General features: G+C 33.6%; 1 pseudogene; it reads left to right on the forward strand.

Moving 5' to 3' along the window:
* The first annotated feature begins 584 nt into the window (after positions 1–584).
* LOC141498908 (superkiller complex protein 8-like) lies at positions 585–1,383 on the forward strand (annotated as a pseudogene).
* The last annotated feature ends 11,786 nt before the right edge of the window (positions 1,384–13,169 follow it).

The following is a 13,169-nucleotide window of genomic DNA, read 5'->3' on the forward strand; positions in this document are numbered from 1 at the left end:
CAGACACTTAATAATTGCCTAGCTGTGTGACCTTGGATAAGCACTAAATCCCATTGTCTTGAATAAACAATTTTTTTGAATCAAAGCATAGAACAACATTTTATGCAATAATAATAAGTATATTATATTTCCCTGAAGTGGCTATGGATTTACACATAAAGGATGATAGATAATCTAAGTCAATTCTTCCAGACATGTGGAGATGAGAAAAGTTGATAACCAAACAACAAATAGAGAATACTATAAAATGCAAAATGGATAATTTTGATTAAATTAAATTAAATATTTTTGAACAAATAAAATAAATTTAACCTAGATTAGAAGACATGCAGGAGGGGGAAGGAGGGAGCCGAAGAGCCTGGTGCCGGTGAGGGGATCTGGGGGGGGCCGGGGTGTGTGTGGGGGAGTCCAGCGAGGCCCCACCCCTCTGCCCGCCTGGCGTCTGTCTGTCCAAGGGGAACGGGGGCGGCACCCTGAAACCCTGGCCGCAGCCTCTCAGCAGACCCGGTCGGGAAGTCGAGTGAATGAAGGCCCGGCCCGGCCCGGCCCTCACGAAACCGGCCTTGTGTTTTACCCAAAGCGCAATCATTCACCCCAGCCAGAAGCCATGAGTGTCCAGTATAGCATTCTCTTCAAACAAGAACAAGCTCATGATGATGCCATCTAGTCAGTTGCCTGGGGGTTGAATCAAAAAGATAACTCTGAAATGATTGTGTCAGGATCCTTGGATGATCTAGTCAAAGTATGGCAATGGAAAAATGAAAACTGGAGTTACAGTGGAGTTGGGAGGGCCATCAGTTGGGTGTGGTTTCTGTGGACATCAGTCACACCGGAACCATCGCTGCCTCCAGTTCACTTGATGCTCACATTCGTCTGTGGGATTTAGAAAATGGCAAACAGATGAAGGCTATTGATGCTGGTCCCGTGGATGCCTGGTCCTTGGCTTTTTCACCTGATTCCCAGTCTTTGGCTACAGGAAGCCATGTGGGGAAAGTAAACATTTTTGGTGTCGAGACTGGAAAAAAGGAATACTCTTTGGATACAAGAGGGAAATTCATCTTCAGCTTTGCCTATAGTCCAGATGGGAAGTACCTGGCCAGTGGAGCCATAGATGGAATCATTAATATTTTTGATATCGCAACTGGAAAGCTTCTCCATACGCTTGAAGGCCATGCAATGCCCATCCGCTCTCTGACCTTCTCCCCCGATTCTCAGCTCCTTGTCACAGCTTCAGATGATGGCTACATTAAGATTTATGATGTACAGCATGCAAATTGGGCTGGTGCACTGAGTGGCCACGCATCCTGGGTTTTAAATGTAGCATTTTGTCTAGCTTTTAAAAACTTTTATTCCCTGAATGACAGCATGAGGACATTGGCTTAGGAGAAAGTCATGTCAGTGTGAAAAGTGGAAGGGAAAAACTAAGACAAAGTTGGGGAGAAGACAAAGGACAAGCAAATGTTCCTATTGAGTAAAGACTTTAACCTCTAAATACGGCTAGAAATGAGAAGTAGATTGGGAATGATATTTGCTTCTTTTTTTGATATTTGATTTTTCTTTTCTTAATTCTTTGTCTTTTTCAACAAAGTCTCCAGATAAAATTATTTGAGGAACGTCTATTTTGGAAAATTAATTTTGGAATTGAAAGAATAATTTTTATATTTTACATATTTTTCATTTCTTTTACCATTTTAGATTTTAATTTGAGTGTAAATCAGTGTTTCAGGACTGGAGAAAAATAGTAGTTGTCTAAGTAAATAAATGTAAATGAATTATGATCATTCTGATAATAGGATAAGCCACACTTTTTTTTAAGTTTTTGCAAGGCAATGGGGTTAATGGCTTGCCCAAGGCCACGCAGCTAGGTAATTATTAAGTGTCTGAGGCTGGATTTGAACTCAGGTACTCCTGAATCCAGTTCTGTTACTCTATCCACTACACCACCTAGCTGCTCCTAAGCCACAGTTTCTAGAGAGACAGGTTTGTAAATGAGTAGAAATCAGTACTGTGTAAAGCAGTTGGCTCAGGTAACTTCTCATATTATCTCCCACAGAAGGTTTTAAAGAACTTTCATTCCCTGAATGGCAGAGTGAGGATAATGATTTACGAGAAAATTATGTCAGCAGGGAAAGAAGAAGGGGGGGAAAAAGACAAATAATTTAAAAAAAAGAAATATTTCTGGTCTAATAAATATTATCTTTATAATGAATGCAACAATGGAAAATAGAAACAAAAACAAAATCACAGAGTCCTACAGATATATGACTGTTGTTCCTCTTTGTCCTTCATTTTCAAATATGACCAAAGGTATCTTAGTGTTTTCTTCACTGAATCATTAACTAGATTTAAGTGAGGCTGTTGGACAGTGTCTTCAGCCTCATTCTTTCTTCCTGAAGCATAAGTATCCAAAGTCAAGACAAAAGTCAAGACAGTTGAAGATGAATTAGGGATACAGGAGATACCTCATCATCTTTGATATCTGACCAAGTTCTCCCCTGTGCCTGCTTAGCTGCCTGCATGGCCATTTGAATAAATTATCTTGTCTGTCCATTATATTGGGGAAATTGTCATGTTTCAGACAGACATCCCCTAATACATCAACAGCATTACCTTCAATCTAAATTTGCCAATCTGCTGTAATAGTTTTATTGGGTTGCAAACAATCTACATGCTATAGTATCTTAGAATCTTAGAGACAGTAGAGGTCCAAATAGTCACAAAAGATAAATGATAAGCCTTGAAAATATAATGCAGATCTCATACATTTACATAAAAATAGCATATAAAGTACAATGACTAATCGTAGCCCCAAAGAAGAGATATGAGACTGTTCCAGGTTCCAATGTTTACAAATTCAGGCTATTGCTTTTATCAGTAGGAGTTGGAGAATGTGTGAGGTAAGGGTAATAAGAGAAGTTATAACAGTTCTCTGGTAGATGGATGAGATGGATATATTTGAAGGAGATGTCAAAACCAAAATAATCCATCAAAAATATTTTTATAGAAAACAACAAAGAGTAAGGTGGAGATATAGAAAATATACCTTATCTATTTGTTAAACCAGGAAGCACAGTAAGTACTGTAATGACAACAAAGGCAGGATAGAAACAGAAAGGATGGGTGATTCATGAGAAACAAGAAGAAAACATAATTCAGAGAACAAATAATTCACAAACAAATCTGTCTATACAAAAATGATAGCATATGAGTAATAATCAGGGAGCAAATTAAGGCCATCATGCAAAGATCTTAATTTGATAACATGGGAATGACTTAGTTTTGGTCCAATGAGTATAAACCCTGCTCCATTCAAGAAATTATTCTAAGCATTCAGGAGACAAAAATTAAAAAAAAATCACCATTATCAAAGAACTTATATTTTTATTATAATAAATACATAAACAGATGAGTAAGTATAAGATAATTTGTAACAGATAGGAAAATTGAGATGTCAGGAAAAACAACCCATATGAAATAATTCTTTAAGAAAAGGAAATAATTCAGCAACATTCTTTCTTAAAGACATTTTGAAAATTGATCCTTACTCCCCTTAAATCTGTGACACTTCTAGTATGAAATTACCCTACTTGTAGCCAAATGACTCTTCTCATTTTAACTTTCTTCTTTTAATGCTATTTCTACTTTATCATTGAACATATAAAGGGTACTGCTGTTAGAGTCCAAGTGTAACCCTTAATGAAGAAAAGTATTTGTTCTTCAAATCATGATATGTCTTTTTCATTTTCAGACTACTGTCCTCATTCTAATTTAATTCTTGCATATTCTTTGTATATATTGAATGGAAGAGAGTAGTTAGATCTGTGATTGCCTATAGAAACATAGATTTCGATAGAAAAATGGCCTTATCTAGCCATATTTTTAGATCTCAGAAGGTTCTAAGGTCTAGCCCAACCTAATTAAATAAAAAAAAATTTAAGCCCAAAATATTAACTGACTTGACTAAGATAACCCATAAAGTAAATAGCATAGCTGGGATTTGAACCCAGATCCTGGAATTTTCTCTCAGAGTTCCAGTACTATTTCTGTTGTACCACCATCCCATAAATTAGCAAGATTACCAATTTCTTCAACTTATCTAAAATCAAATTCCCTATTCACTGGTGGTTAGATTATTTGCAAAGCCACACAGATGGTACTTGTCAAAAATAACTGAGATATTATTGACTATAAGGTTTATTCTCTATCCCCTACAAAGAACTTTCTATTATCACCACACTGAGTGATATACCTGCCAAGCTTTTAGTATGTTTGTGAGGTTTTTTTTCTCCTTTGTTTTTCACTAATTCATGAGTTGATACTCTTCATGAAAGTATCCTTCATAGGAGAATATAGATGTTTCTTCTTCTTTAATCTAGTATTTTTCTTTGTTTCCATAAGTTTCTGATGATCAAAGAGCTCAAGTGTTTGGTGACTGATGTTGTTTTAGGTAATACTGAATACTTCATTGTGGTAATTATTTTATATTAGACAAATCTTTCTCAGGAGCTAAGGATGAACTATGCCATCTCTATTTCCTTTTTTTGGTGCTAAAATTATTTAAGTAGGTCTGAATGAAATTAGATCAATTATATAGCAGAACTCATTTGTTTTCATATTTTGATTTTAATTTTATCTTTGCTTGATAAATTACTGTGCATGAGTATCTGAAGAGAAATAAATATCTCACTGGTAAATCGGTTTTGGCTGATAAGATAAAATTAGTGTGATTTTACATAATATTATTCAATGTTTAATATGCTGAACAACTTGACTTGAAAGCTTTTCTCTAACTTAGTGTCTTTCAAGTGTCAAAATACTAAAATCATAAGACTGAATGATAAAAAATCTGGAAGCAGAGGGTAAAATGTTAATTGAAAGATTTCACCTATCACCTCCTAAAAGAGAGACCAAAATGAAAACTGACAGAAATATTTTAGCCAAATTCCAGATTTTCTATGTCAAGGTGAAAAACAGCCAGAAACAAACAATTGAAATATCATGGAGTTATAATCAGCATAATAAAAGATTTAGCAGCTTCTACATTAAGGTATCACACAGCTTAGAATATAATATTATGGAAGGCATTAGAGTTTGGATTACAACTTGGGATCAACTACTGAGTAAGACTTAACTTATTCTCTAGGAAAAGATGGACATTTCATGAAATAGGTGATTTTCAAACTTTCCTGATGAAATGATCAGAACTGAATAGAAAATTTGATAATCAAGTACAGGACTCAGGTGAAATATTGAGAAGGTGTTTGGGAAGGGGAAATTAGGAAGGATTTAATGATGTTGAACTGCTTGAGATGATGATAGTGATGACTCTTATGAACCTTCTCATTTATTAGAGTAGTAAAAAGGAATATATGTAAACAAGATACAGGAGGGAGTTAAATTTGAAGGTACATTATAAAGATGGACTTAATGAGGGAGAAAGAAACGTATTGGGAGAAAGGGAAAGGAGAGCTAGAATGGGGTTAATTATTTCACATACTAGAGGAAGAAAATGTGCAATGGAGTGGAATTGGGTATAGAAATATATCTTACCCTAGAAGAAATAGGAGAGGAAAGGATTGGGAAAAGGGGGACTGGAGTGAGAGTGTTGAAAGAGATGGTATATGTGATAGAAGGGAGAGAAGATTGTGAGAGAGGGTAATCAGTTGAAGCACACTTTTGGGGAGGAACAGGATGAAAGGAGAGAGAATAGAATAAGTGGTAGTAGGGAATAGGATGGAGGGAAATACAAGTTTGCAATGGAGTTTGGTGCGGGAAAATATTGAAATAAATTTTTCTGATAAAGACCTCATTTCTAAAACATAGAGAACTGAGTCAAATTTATAAAAATAAGAGCCAATTTGCAACTGCTGGAGGATACAGTGGTGTGAAAAGTTTTCAGATAAGGTTATCAATGGAATCTATTTAAATATATATATATATATATATATATATATATATATATTAATTGTCCTACCTCACTATTGATAGAAGAAATATGTAACAATTCCAAGATATTGCCTTGTACTTATTAGATCAACTAATAGGACAGAAGAAGAAAATGAACAAATGTTGGAAGGTTTATAGGAAAATTGAGAGATTGATGCACTATTGGAGCAGTTGTGAAATGGTTCAACAGTTCTGTAGAACAATTTGGAATGATGCCCAAAGGGCTATAAAAACATGTGTACTCTGTCTCCTAGAAGTGCCAAAGCTAGGTCGGTCTCTCTCTCTCTCTCTCTCTCTCTCTCTCTATATATATATATATATATATATATATATATATATATATATATATATATATACACACACACACACAATACTGCAGGGTGATCAGCTGTGAATGAATGTCCTTTTTCTCAGCAATGCTATGATCCAAGAGAATTCTGACCTATAAATAATGCCCTCCATCCCAAAGACAGAGTTGATGGTGTCTGAATACAGGTTGAATCATACATTTGTTTCAATTATTTTTCTGGGAGGAGTGTTGTGTTTACTTTTACCATATAATTATTATAGTAATGTATTTCATGGATATATATTTTTAATCTATACCAGATAATTTGATGTCTCAGTAAGGAGCAGTAGAATGAGAGAAAGGGAAAGAATCTCAGGGTTTTGGAAGTAAAAATTGAAACTTCTTTTTGTATGTAGCTGGGAGAAAAACTTATAAATAAATAAGAAACAAAATTTTGCACAGTGATAATATGATGATGTGATATTAGAATTGTGTCCAGAACCAATAAAGAACAATCCCCTATGATCTCTTGTAGTATAAGATCACATCTGAAGCATTGTGTTTAGTTTCGGGCACTGAATTTAAGAAAGAGACAAAAATGAATGTGATTTCAGCCTTGGGAAACCAGGATTGTGAGAGAAACAGAGAACATTCCATTCAAAATTTAGTTGAAGAAATTGGGAAAGCATAATTCAATGATGAGACTACTTAAGGGAAAGGAAATAATTATCTTTATTATTTTATATGCTATAATGTAGAAGAAGAAGATGTATTCTACTTGACCTTTCAGGAAAGAGTAATGGGTAAAATTTTCCAAGAGGTGGACTTAAGTTTCATGTAATAAATAATTACAACAATTCCTTAATATAGATTTAGGAGTGTTTGAAATACCGAATTAAAAAGTTATACAAGCCTACTTTACTAAGGGGAAATGATAACAAAACAAAAAAATGAAGTCAGCAAGAATTATGAAAATAGATTCAACAAGCCATTGTTAGGAACTGAGCACCCTACTGGAATTCTGGCATCAACCTCTTCCAAGACTGTAGAAACTAGTGGGTTTTATAGGGTTCTTTTCTGGATCTAGGAGAACCAGACATTCTGGAAGGGAATAAGGAGTCTATAACAGGATACTGATGTTAGTTCATGTTAGTGGGAGAAATGAAGTAGGACCCTGGTAACTAGACGATATTGAAACTCCACATTTGGTGGGAAAGAGGCTTTGGGCCCACTGTTTTGACTTGTTGTCTGACTTCTCCTAACAAGAGATTTTGAGCTTCCCCAAGGCTTGTTTGTTTGTCATAAAAGGACGACTACAGAGCTGTACAAAAATGACCCCTTAGAGAGCTACTGGTATAGCCATAACAGGAGTCATTCAAACTGACATCTCAAGACTGTTTCTTGAACATGTTGTAGAAAGGAGTTCTGCTCAGGTATGGCTTGAATTAATACCTTTTGAAACCCTTTCCAATGCTTGAATTGTTTGCTATTGAGACATAAATATAAGGATCATAAAATATCTAGATATAAAAGACTCAAGTTCTAAAAGTATTTTATTGATATTTTATTTTTCCATATACATGTTATGACAGTTTTCAACATTCATCCATATACATATGTATATTTTTAAACTACAAAATTTCCTTCACATCCTCCTCCAATCAGAGATGAACAGTCACTGTTAATATTGTACAAACACATTTGTGCTAAACATGTTTAAAGATTAGTCATTTTTGGTATAAGGAAATAAGATTAAGGATAAAATACATAAGAAATATTTTTAAAAAGTGAATGTAATGTTCATCAGATTGGGAAGGATATTTTAGTTTGTGTGTTTGATTTTGTTTTCTTCCTCTGGATGGGGATAGCATGGTCAAAGAGGGTTGTCGTCCTCTATGAACTGCTGAGAGGAGCTGCTTCCATCAAGGTTGATCATGTCTATTTTGTTTTCTTGGTTCTGCTTCCTTCCCTCAACATCAGATCCTGTAATTCATTCCATGTTTCTCTAGAGTCCAACTATTCATAGCTTCTTATAGGAAAAATGGTATTCCCTAATAGTCATATGCCATAACTTTCTTAGCCATTCCCTAATTATTGGACATCCCTTCAATTTCTCATTCTTTGCCACTTCCAAAAAGGTTGCTATGAATATTGTGAAACATGTCATATTTTTCCCATTTTTAATGAATTCTTTTGGATGTAAACCTATAATTGGAAATGTTGGCTCAAAGGGTATGAACAGTTTTATTGCTCTTTGGGCAGAGTTCCTTTGTGGTGTCCAGAATGTTTGGATCCCTTCACAACTCCACCAGAAATGCATTAATGTTCCAATCCTCCCACAATCTTTCCAACATTGATAATTTTCCCTTTTTGTCATTTTAACCAATCCAATAAGTGTGAGGTGATACCTCAGAGTTGTTTTAATTTGCATTTCTCTAATCAAAAGGGAATAGGAGTATTTTTTTCATATGATTATATATAGCTTTAATTTCTTCATTTGAAAACTGTCTGTTCATATCATTTGACTTATATCAATTGGGGAATGACTTGTAACTTTATAAATTTGTTGCAGTTCTCCATATATTTCATAAATGTGACCTTTATCACAACATTTATTTGTGAAGATTGTTTCCCCAGCATTCTATTTTCCTTCTAATTTTGGCAGCATTGATTTTATTAGTGCAAAAACTTTTCAATTTAATATGGCCAAAATTATTCATTTTGCAGTTTATAATGTACTCTATTTCTTGTTTGTGTATAAATTTATCCCCTTTTCATAGATCTGATAGAGCATTTCTAGATCTAATAATTTTTTTATGGTGTTGTACTTTATGTCTAAATCCTGTAAGCATTTTGACCTTATTCTTGCATGGGGTGTGAGATGTGGGTCTATGCCTATTTTTGCCATACTATTTTCCAGTTTTTTCAACCATTTTTTATCAGATAGTGAGTCCTTATCCCAGAGGCTAAGACACTAGTCTTTGGGTCTAACCAACAGTAGATCAGTAGTCTCTTACTACTGTTTCTTTTGAATCTATCCTAATACACTGATCCATTACTCGATTTCTTTTTAAAAATTTTAATTATTTAAGGTAATTGGGTTAGTTGACTTGTCCAAGGTCACAGAGCTAGGCAATTATTAAGTGTCTGAGGTTGTTTGAACTCAGGTCCTCCTGACTCCAGAGCCAGTGCTTCATCCACTGTGCCACCTAACTGCCCCCATTACTATATTTCTTATCCAGTATCAGGCAATGTTGATGACTGCCACTTTTTATAGCATAGTTTTGGATCTGTAAGAACAAGACCACTTTCCTTTACAGTTGTTTCATCAGTTCCCTTGCTATTCTTAAAATTTGTTTTTGCAGATGAATTTTTTTACTATTTTTTCTAGCTCAGTAAAATGATTATTTGATAGTTTGATTGGCATGGCACCAAATAAGTAATTTGGTGGGTAGAATTGTCATTTTTATGATATTAGCTCAAGCTGAGCATAAGTAATAGACATTTTTCCAACTATTTAGATTTGACTTTTTTTTGGATGATAATTACTTTATAATTGTGTTCATGCAGTTTCTGGGTGTGTAGTGTGAGGTAGATTCCCAAGTAGTTAATGTTCTCTAAAATTACTTTAAATGTAATTTCTCTTTCTGTCTCTTGCTCTTTGAGTTTTATTGTTCCTATATGGAAATGTTGTTCATTTATGTGGGCTTATTTTTATATCCTGCTACTTTGATAAATTTCTTAATTGGTTCAAGGATTTTTTTAAGATTTTTTTTTTTGGTTTTACTAATTATACCATTTTGTAATCTGCAAAGAGTGAAAGTTTTGCTTACTCATTACCAATTCTGATTGCTTTCCTTTTTTCTTCACTTATTACTAAAGCTAATATTTCTAACACTATATTTTTATAGTAATGTGATAAAGAGCATCCTTGTCTTATTGGAAATGCTCCTGATCTTATTGGATCTGATCTTATTGTAAATGCTCTGATTTTATTCCTATTGCATATAATATTTCTTGGTGTTTTAGAAAGATACTTCTTATTATTTTAAGGAAAACTCCATTTATTCCTAAAATTTCCAGGATTTTAATAGAAAAGATTCTGTATTTTATCAAAGACTTTTTCTACATAATCATATGATTTCAGTTGCTTTTGCTATTTTTTCTCCTTCAAGAAATTAATATTCCCGTTAGAGGAATAAAATATAAAAACATAAAACTAAAAAACAATGCAATAACTAAAAATTATTAGACTGATATAAGATATGACAAGATCCTAAAGGAGTAATAAAGATAATAAATGATGCTACAGAAGTCTAGAAAGATTAGTTGGAAAGGTTTAGAAATTTTTTATTGATATCTTATTTTTCAAAATACGTTCTATAAAAGCCTTTCAACATTCTTCAGTATGTCCGTTTATTTTATTTTTAAGTTTTTGCAAGGCAGTGGGGTTAAGGGATTTGCCCAATGTCACAAAACTAGATAATTTTTAAGTGTCTGAGGTCAGATTTGAATTCAGGCTCACCTGACTCCAGGGCCAATGTTCTAGCCACTCTGCTACCTAGCTGCCCCTGACTTTATTTTTATGTTACAAAATTTCCTTCTACCCTCAGTATTGCTATTTTATTTATTTATTTACTTTCATCCATATGCAAATGCATTTTTTAAGTGACACAATTTTCTTCCACCCTCCCTTCCCATTCCCCTAAGTTTGCTATTGATATATTTAATCATATTGAGTGTTTTCCTAATATTGAATTATCCTTGCCTACCTGGTATCAATAGTACCTGATCATAATCTATTATCCTAGTAATTACTTGCTTTCATCTCATTGCTAAAATTTTATTTAAGGTTCTTGCATCAATTTTCATTAGGGAGATGGGTCTAAAACTTTTTAGCTACTATTGTTATTTTTTTCCAAAAGATTATCTATTTTATTTTTTAGCATTCATCCAAGTGCATATGTATATGTTTAAATTACTAAATTTCCTTCCATCCTTACTTCCCATGCCCCCCCCCCCCAGTAGCAAACAGTCAGGTTAGCAATTGTCCATAGATATTTTGATAAACATGTTTACAGGTTAGTTATTTTTGGTATGAAGAATTAGGATTAAGGGAAAGATATACATAAGGGACTATTTTTTGAAGTGTTCATTAGATTCAGAAGGGTTAGTTTTTTTGCATGAATTTTTTTTTTCTTAATCTGGATGGCGATAACATATGGCCAAAATTATTTATTTTGCAGTTTATAATGTACTCTATTTCTAGTTTATTCATAAATTTATCCCCTTTTCATAGATCTGATAGAGTATGTATTAGTCTGTAGCCAATCTAATAGTTATTCTAGCTCTCTGAACTGCTGAGAGAAGTTGCTTTCATTAAGTTGGATCATCTCACAATGCTAGGGGTTTTTTCCCTGTTTTCCAAGGTTTTTTACAAGTTTTTATTTTATTATTTAACTTAGCAAAAACCTAGTAAATGTTGAACAATCTGAAACCTTTGCAAATCTCCTTACTCATATCATTCTTAAGAATTATTTTCTGGGGGCAGTTAGATGGCACAGTGGACAGAGCACCAGCCCTGGAGTCAGGAGGACCCGAGTTCATATTTGTCCTCAGACACTTAATAATTGCTTAGCTGTGTGACCTTGGGCAAGTCACTTAACCCCATGGCTTTAAATAAATAAAATTTTTATAAAAGAATAATTTTCTGAAGACAAATGTACTCCCGACCCGGCTGCAAAACTGTGTATTTTAAAGAGCAATTAAAATAATATTTATGAGCACATATACATAGTTCTCCAGAGTAGTCTTGGGCACAAATTCTCCCTTTGATTATTTTTTTAATGTTATTTTTCATTATTTTCATCCATTTGTTCATGCATATTTCTAAGTTACAAAATTTCCCCCTACCCTTACTTCCCACTCCCCTCCCCTCATTCGGAAACAGTCAGGTTAGCATTTTACATGCATATTTTAATCATAATTAAAATGAGTAATTTTAAGCATTAGAAATTAAGGGAAAGAGATACATAAGAGTTAATTTTTATAAATTTATATAATTTTTATATAATATAGATAATTTTTATTATAATTTGGAAAAATAGATATTTTCATAAAGTTTTCCTCATATTTGGTGGGAGTGTTTTCTTTTCTTTTCTTTCTGTTTTGTTTTCTTTTGTTTTTCTTCCTCTGGTTGGGGGCAATATAGATGATTAGCAATCTAATACAGGTGTCTTGTCTCTCTGACTGTCTAGAGGGTTTGCTTCCATCAAGGCTGTTCATCTCATAATGATGCTGATGTGTAAATTGTTCTCTTGGCTCTACTCCCTCTACTCCCTCTTGTTCCCTTGGCTCTACTCCCAGTAGATCTCAAAAATTCTTCCATGTCAAGTTTTAATAATTAATTAAAATAATATTCTAGTCAATATTAAATCAAAAAGAACATAAAGAATGAACTGTATTTCAAAGTTTCAAAAATGAAGTTTCAATTCAATTCAAAATTTCAAAAAATTTTAGTGTAAAAGAAATTCAATTAACAGAAGAAAGAAAGTGATAAATTATAAGATTTTGATACCACATTATAAACATTCATAACTACAGATAATTATAGATCATAAACTCACTTCCTACTCTATCACTTTATCTAGGGATAAGAAGAATAAAACCAGTTAATATCATAATATTGCCACCTGGATTCACAGAAGTCAAGGTATCATAGTTAGCAAATGCAGTAGTCAGGAATCAAGGTCATAAACTTAGATTCACTTAATCAGGTTAGCAAGCCAAAGTTAGGTAGGCGAAAATATAGGAGAAGAAAAAGGAGCTGGGGTAGACCCAAAGCTTGTTATCTTGTTTTAGTCTGAAACAAGGTAAGAATTGAAAGGCAGATCATCACCAGAAAGTGAAAATTTGAGATTTTTGTGCTAACCAG

This window comes from Macrotis lagotis, chromosome X (assembly GCF_037893015.1).
Source record: "Macrotis lagotis isolate mMagLag1 chromosome X, bilby.v1.9.chrom.fasta, whole genome shotgun sequence".
NCBI lineage: Eukaryota > Metazoa > Chordata > Mammalia > Peramelemorphia > Peramelidae > Macrotis > Macrotis lagotis.